We start from the raw sequence: 6346 nt of genomic DNA on the forward strand, positions 1-6346 counted from the left end.
ACATCACCGGCAGTGTTGATTACAGAGCACACATGCTGACAGATATCATCACACACACAGAACACCTGCATACCCACACAAAGAATGACAAAACACCAAAATATTCCCTGGACTACACAATTAACACGACTCAAACAAGACTCAAAACGTAAGCTTTACCAACGAGCAATTTCAGATAGAGAAAGACAACTACGACTACACGACTACCGGCTTGCCAAGGACAAATATAAACTTGAGCTGAATAAGACCAGGAAAGACCATTGGAACAGCCATGTAGCAGCACAAACACAACTAAACATTTGGGGGGAACCATACAAAATCGTGACAGAGAAAATTAAGAGCCCACTGGTTCTGGGAACGCTGCGACAGGAGGATGGTGAGATGACTAAGGGCTGGAGACGCACAGCGGAGTTCCTGCTGAGCAAACTCCTGCCCGACGACATCGCAGACACAGACACACCACAACATGCAGCACTGAGACGCGAAGTAGACACAGTATACACCACACCAACCGTCACCTGTCCATTTGCGCAGGAAGAAGTGGCGACAGCGATCTCAGAACTCAAAAACAAAAAGCGGCCTGGACCGGATGGTATCCACTCTGAGGTACTGAAACAAATTGCACCGCAGATCACCCCGTTTCTCCCAAAGTTGTTAAACGATGCATTAAGGCTGGGCCGTGTGCCTGCAGTGTGGAAGACCTCGAAGGCGGTTATCATCAAAAAGGCTCCAGACAAAGACCCATCAGACCCCAAGTCATACAGACCAATTTTCCTTATCAATACACTCGGTAAATTACAAGAAAAACTACTCTGCAAAAGACTACAAGCGCACCGAACACTATGGGGACTGACACCACACCAATACGGCTTCAGGGAAGGGACATCTATAGACGACGCAATTAACAGAGCACTCCAAATAGTACACGACACACCCTCCAAATACACACTTGCAATTATGATAGACATCTCAGGTGCCTTCGACAACCTCTGGTGGCCGGCCTTGTTTAAGAGGCTCAGACACCTGCAGGTACCGGAGTCCCTGTATAATAGTTTCATGGACTACTGCAGAGACAGAACGGTCGTTTGGCAAATGGACAACCAGAAAGTGATTAAACGAATTACAAAAGGCTGTCCACAAGGGTCGATCTGTGGCCCCATCTTCTGGGACATAGTTATAGAACCGCTCCTACGGATTCTAGAGGAGCACATCCTGACAGATGGAGTTGTCGCTTATGCTGATGATCTACTCGTCGTAGTTTCAGCAAACAACCGTGCCCAGCTAGAAGAAAGAGCCAATGGAACACTTAAGACAATAACCCAATGGTGCACAGATAATAAATTAAAGATAGCAGGAAACAAAACAACTTATACATTGCTAAAGGGTATCCTGCGCAGGAACCCAATAGTCAAACTCGGGGACACAAACATAAAAAGACTAGCAGTCACACGCTATCTAGGAGTATACATTGATGAACGATTGAACTTCCACGAACACATGCGAATATGCACAAACAAAGCAGAAAAGATACTACACAAACTGGCTAGGCTAAATTCGGAACAATTCAGACTACCCCTGTCAGTGACACGAACATACCATCGGGCTCTCTTCGAGTCAGTACTATGCTTTGCTGCCAGTACGTGGGCCCACAGGTTAAATCTCTCAACCAACAGAACCATTGTACGTCGAGGCCAAAGAAGTGTTCTACTTCGACTAACAGGGGCATTCAACACAACATCAAATGACGCACTATGTGTCGTCATGGGAATCTTCCCCATAGATATCACCATCAGGTACCGCGCAGCAATGTACTGGGTTAGGATGGGGAGAATAGACCAGGTTCGGCAGATCACTGGTGTACCGATTGAGACAACTCGCCAACTCAGAGCATGGCGAGTGGATACCTGGCAGAGCGAGTGGGCCAACAGCGATAAGGGCCGCCGTGTATACAACTTCTTCCCTGACATCCGGGAAAGACTAAAACTAAAACATATTGATCCCAGCCGCGATATGGTACATCACAGGACATGGGCCTTATCCCACGCACCTGTACCGCGTGAGTCTGCAGCAGACTAATAGATGCACATGCGGGGAAGAAGGTTCCCCTGAACATACTGTCTTCTTCTGCGGACAACGCACGAACATAAGACACACAGTACACATAAATCGCCTGAACACACAGAACGAACTACATGCCATAACACGCGACCCGGAAAGGTGGACTGAACTCAACAAACTAACGAACGAAATCTCGAAGATCCAACAAATAGAATACTTGCGCAACAGACCCTACCGAAGGCAAGTCGGTCCAAACAGACGTCACGATGCCCAGGGGGACACAGATATGATTAGCACCACGGGTGATGAAGAAGAAACAGATACAGACCAGGGCACAAACACAGATATTGAAGCGTCCAGCGCGGATGATCCATAGTGTCAACCAAGTCAAATTCAGAGAACAGAGTGGAACAACCGACAAGAGGTGCACAAGTCACACACAATCCTAAAAACAGATTGCACTTTATATGTAAATCGTTAACAGCATCTCCATGTCTAATAAGAGCTTAAAGCTGGGTACCTCTTCAAGGGACCTACGCCTTCCGTTAAGAGGCAGCGCACAGTCCGGATGGAAGGATCTTAATTGTGGTCCCTCTCTTTTGAGCCCAACCCGACGGATACCTATGGTAGATCGGGGAAAACCACCGTTCGGGCTGTGTTGCTGGCGGGGCCGGAAGGTGCTAACTGCCACACCACGTATCATTGTAAGTCTCATTGGCTCAGCGTGAACTGTTTGTACAACCAACCTACACAGCCTATACCTCAACCTCCACTACACTTATAACTTCTGATATGAAGCTTAAAGTTAGGCACCTCTTCAAGGGACCTACGCCCCCTGGTAAGAGGCGGCGCACGTCCTGGATGGAAGGATCTTAATTGTGGTTCCTCTCTTTTGAGCCCAACCCGACGGATACCTATGGTAGATCGGGGAAAACCGCCGTTCAGGTCGTGTTGTCGGCGGGGCCGGGAGGTGCTTGCGCCTGATGTACTATACTAGGAGCCTTGTAGGCTCAACACAAACCGTTAGCGTCATTACCTTATTACTTTTACCACAAGTACCCTTTCATTAGCAACTTTGAGCCAAGCACAAAATCAGTTACCTCTCTATTGTATATCGTAAACAGTTTAGCAGGCTGGACATGGAGGTCTTAGTCTTAGTTTCTAGCTCTAACGTACTCTAATCTCTTCTAGTTAAGTTAGTTTTTAGGATGGTAGATGTTAAAGGCATGGTGAGCGACGGCCAGCGTCTTGAGGGTCATTCCAAGACCCGGGCCGCCGCCCACAACCAGGTGACGGGCAATATTATACCTATCCCTTCTCTATTCGGTTCTCTCCCTTCCTTCATTCTAAATATTTAATTTCGTTTTGTATATTAATATCTTGCTTGATTTTGTATTAGTTATAAGTTTTTCTAATGCTGCACAAAAAAAATATCAAATGGATCTAAACTAATAGAGCCCGCCTCCATGTGGCGGGACACGGGCAACGGTGTGAGTGGGGACGGGAGATGGGGTGGTGTTACTTTGTCACTCCGGACCCCGGACCCAGTCACAGCGGCTAAGTGGCAACATACGACCCACCATAAGAAATTAGACGGTGGGTCATAAAATATAAGCAGCTAGTGAAAAAAAAAGTGTCCTTATCATCATCATTTCATCCCCATCGACACGCAAGTCACGGAAGTGGCGTCAACTCGAAAGACTTGCACCTGGCGAACGGTCTACCCGACGGGAGGCCCTAGCCACACGGTTTAACATCCAGAAACCCAGTGTTTGTATCAGCTGTTCACCAAGCTGCGATAGCGCCAATGTCATGTTTGTAAAAGTGGGAATAATCATTGCTACAGCCAAAGTTTACGAAAATTCTGGTATAATGAATGCAGACAATATCTGCAATAGATTATGTATGTGCTAATGAGAATTCAGACAACCATCGAGGTAATGACGCTTGTTGTAGAATAGTACTATTTCGGTGGAAAGAATTTGTGATGTATGGCACAGGTCTGTAACACAGCTGTAGTAATCTGTTGATATTAATGCGATTTCTTGTTGACGAAGTTTTATTCTCTCGTCAAAATGAGTATCCAAATACAAATTCTTTGCTTTATACGAAATAATTTCTGCAAACGGTGAAATAACAGTGAATTTATTGTAAAATATCTGCTGCACGGTAAATCCTTTGTTCATTATTGACAGGTGCAAATACTTCATGAAATTTTACTCTTGTTTGTGTAGTTATACCATTTTCCCCACCCGTGTCATTCAGATTTGCTCAGGAACTCTTCAGCAAAATAGCACACCTCAATCCATGATCCGAAATAACTTTTCATCTTTTCACATTTGAAATTATACTATGTGAAAAGTGAATTGAATCAGTAGTTTCTAACGAACTGAGTTAGTTTACTATTTCTTTGGAGAGAATAAGATACAAGATACGTTTCAAGGAAAATGACAAATTTTCTAAATCTCTGTGACAAAAATATTCTTACTCACCTAAAGAAGTCTTACACGCCTTCTTCACCCTGTGAACAAAAGAGAATACATTATTAGTCTCCAAAAATTCCGACAAAGTAAATAACGAGCTTCAAAAAGAGGAAATGAGTCATTGCGAAGGAATGATGCTGCTAAGTAGCATCTCGTTATCTCTTTTTCACTATTTGAGTACATCTATATATGTAGACATACAGTTTACAAGAGATTTTGCTTTACAACGAATGGAAGCTTTACGTAATGAATCACAGAACGTAGTGTAAAATTCTGGAATCTGTGTTGAAGAGAGGCACATTCAACAAATATTTCTTGCGGAATAGCGTCGACGAACAACGTTTTTGGTATGGCGCTGACATAGCATATGCAACAGTCACACTTTTCACGTTTTATGTTTTTTGTACAAACTAAACGACCAAATAATCACTTATCTAACGGCTTGCGACTTTTTTCTTTGTATACTAAGCAATCCGACCTAGGTGCGAGAAAGGAAACTTTGTCATACAGCATGAGCTTCATTTCAAAAGTAAGTCTGATTAGTGTTCAGACATACAGCTCGTCATCAGTGGTATATACTGTGCACCTCTACATCAAACGACGTGTCTTTCAAGTGTAAATTCCTAATGATGATTAAAAGTGATGCGGATCTGTGCGATACACAAATCGTCGTGTGTTCATGTTCTAACTGTGAAACGCTGAACAGGTCATTTCCAGTCGATCAGAAAGTGTTCCCATTTAGCGTTTCGTAGCTAGCAGAGCAGGCACAAAATAAGTCAGCCCGAAGAGACATCACGCCAATATCGTCTAACACCGCCAAAACCCTCGATAATGGGCTCCATTCAGTGAGAAAGGGTATCCACGAATTTCTTGTCGACACCATACCCAGAAGAAGCCACTCACTGACGATTAGATTCCGCAGAGCTAACAGGTTGCTGGGAAGCTGATTTGTACGCTTCAACCGCTGTGTCAAAGAGTCAAGGCATTTTCTATGGCATTCAGTTCGACTGATTTAGTGAGACAGTTGATGTGCGATAGGGTGCCTGAGTTACTGTCAGATCAGTAATGTATGCAGATAGTTTTAAAACAAGGGCAACGATAGCTAAACTACTTATACACTGAAGGAAAAAAATCGCAACGCCAGAAAATAACATAGAGTAATGAAAATCCTCGAACGCGTTTGTCCAGGTAAGATATTTAAGTGATTAACTTTGCAAGATCACAATTTAATGTAAGGTCCAGATAAGCCATTGCAAATGTGAAATGCTAGTACTCACTCCGTCTTCAGGTCACGTGTGGCCTACCGGGACCATCCGACCGCCGTGTCATCTTCAGTGGAGGATGCAGATAGGAGGGGAGTGGGGTCAGCACACCGCTCTCCCGGTCGTTATGATGGTATTCTTGACCGAAGCCGCTACTATTCGATCGAGTAGCTCCTCAATTGGCATCACGAGGCTGAGTGCACCCGAAAAATGGCAACAGTGCATGGCGGTCTGGATGGTCACCCATCCAAGTGCCGACCACGCCCGACAGCGCTTAACTTCGGTGATCTCACGGGAACCGGTGTATCCACTGCGGCAAGACCGTTGCCCGAAATGCTAATACATCAGTAGCAAATTCTGACGGCCAGACTGTTGAATGCAATGATGCAGACGTGCTTGCATTGTGTTGTACAGATGCCGGGCGTCAGTTTGTGGGACTTTTATCAATGTTGCACTAAGTCGGTCAGTATAGGAAGACGTAGGGCTGTCTGTGGAGCACGCTGGAGTTGTAGTCCAGTGATGCCCCATATATGCCCGACTGCA

The 6346-nt window shown here is 44.9% G+C and overlaps 1 pseudogene; it reads right to left on the reverse strand.

The window, feature by feature from the left end:
* Positions 1-6014: 6014 nt before the first annotated feature.
* LOC126238615 (5S ribosomal RNA) lies at positions 6015-6132 on the reverse strand (annotated as a pseudogene).
* Between the last annotated feature and the right edge of the window lie 214 nt (positions 6133-6346).

Source organism: Schistocerca nitens, chromosome 2 (assembly GCF_023898315.1).
Source record: "Schistocerca nitens isolate TAMUIC-IGC-003100 chromosome 2, iqSchNite1.1, whole genome shotgun sequence".
In the NCBI taxonomy this organism is placed as follows: Eukaryota; Metazoa; Arthropoda; class Insecta; order Orthoptera; family Acrididae; genus Schistocerca; species Schistocerca nitens.